Source organism: Coturnix japonica, unplaced genomic scaffold (assembly GCF_001577835.2).
Source record: "Coturnix japonica isolate 7356 unplaced genomic scaffold, Coturnix japonica 2.1 chrUnrandom1231, whole genome shotgun sequence".
NCBI classification, from domain to species: Eukaryota; Metazoa; Chordata; class Aves; order Galliformes; family Phasianidae; genus Coturnix; species Coturnix japonica.
Genome location: NW_015440508.1, coordinates 2093 through 3341, shown reverse-complemented (window position 1 = coordinate 3341; position 1249 = coordinate 2093). Strand labels below are relative to the sequence as shown.

At 52.6% G+C, this 1249-nt stretch overlaps 1 long non-coding RNA gene across 2 annotated transcripts in view; it reads right to left on the bottom strand.

The window, feature by feature from the left end:
* Window positions 1-194: 194 nt before the first annotated feature.
* Window positions 195-1249, bottom strand: part of LOC107307870 — a 1667-nt gene continuing 612 nt past the window's right edge. For both annotated transcript variants that reach the window (XR_001552534.2, XR_004305877.1), the window contains exon 2: window positions 195-1243. This is a non-coding gene — a long non-coding RNA (uncharacterized LOC107307870). The remainder of the gene's footprint in view (window positions 1244-1249) is intronic.

Below are 1249 nucleotides of genomic sequence, written 5' to 3'. Positions count from 1 at the left end.
ATGGGAATGCAGAAGGAACAGAGCAAACAATGCAGTCAAACCCATACCAACACATGGGAGTGCAGAGCAAAGGGAGCAGAGCAAACAACCCCAAGAACAAAGCAAACAATGCAATCAAACTCATCCCAACACGTGGAGTGCAGAGCAGAAGGAGCAGAGCAAACAATGCAAAGTCATTGCAACACATGGGAGTGCAGAGCAAAGGGAGCAGCCCTTGCAGTTCCAAGAACAGAGCAAACAATGCAAACAAACTCATCCCAACAAATAATGGGAGTGCAGAGCAAAAGGAACAGAGCAAACAACGCAAAGTCATTGCAACACATGGGAGCGTAGAGCAAAAGGAACAGAGCAAACAACGCAAACTCATTGCAACACATGGGGGTGCAGAGCAAAAGGAACAGAGCAAACAATGCAAACTCATCCCAACAACAAATGATAGTGCAGAGCAAAACAAACAGCCCTTGCAACCCCAAGAACAGAGCAAACAATGCAGTTAAAACTCATCCCAACACGTGGGAGTGCAGAGCAAACAACGCAAAGTCATTGCAACACATGGGAATGCAGAAGGAACAAACGGGAATGCAGAGCAAAAGGAGCAGCCCTTGCAACTCCGTGTTCCAGCATCCAGGCCCAGCTCTGCACTTCCAAGCAAAGCAACCCCCAATGCATCACCTTGCACCTCCAAGCAAAGCAAAGCAGCCCTAAAAGCATCACCATGCACCTCCAAGCAGAGCAGCACGGCTCAGCTCTGCACCTCCAAGCACTGCAGCCCCCAATGCATCACCATGCACCTCCAAGCAGAGCAGCAATGCTCCCCAATGCACCTCCAAGCAAAGCAACCCCCAAAGCATCACCTTGCAGCTCCAAGCAGAGCAGCAATGCTCAGCTCTGCACCTCCAAGCACTGCAGCCCCCAATGCATCATGTTGCACCTCCAAGCAAAGCAAAGCAACCCCCAATGCATCACATTGCACCTCCCAGCACTGCAGCCCCCAATGCATCACGTTGCACCTCCAATCAGAGCAGCCCCCAATGCATCACGTTGCACCCCCCAGCACTGCAGCCCCCAATGCATCACCTTGCACCTGCAAGCAGAGCAACCCCCAATGCATCACCTTGCAGCTCCAAGCAGAGCAGCAATGCTCCCCAATGCACCTCCCAGCACTGCAGCCCCCCATGCATCATCCCCTGCATCAGCTGCAGTGAGGCTGCACCCAGCCCCAGACGTGAGCATCACGTTGCACCTGCAA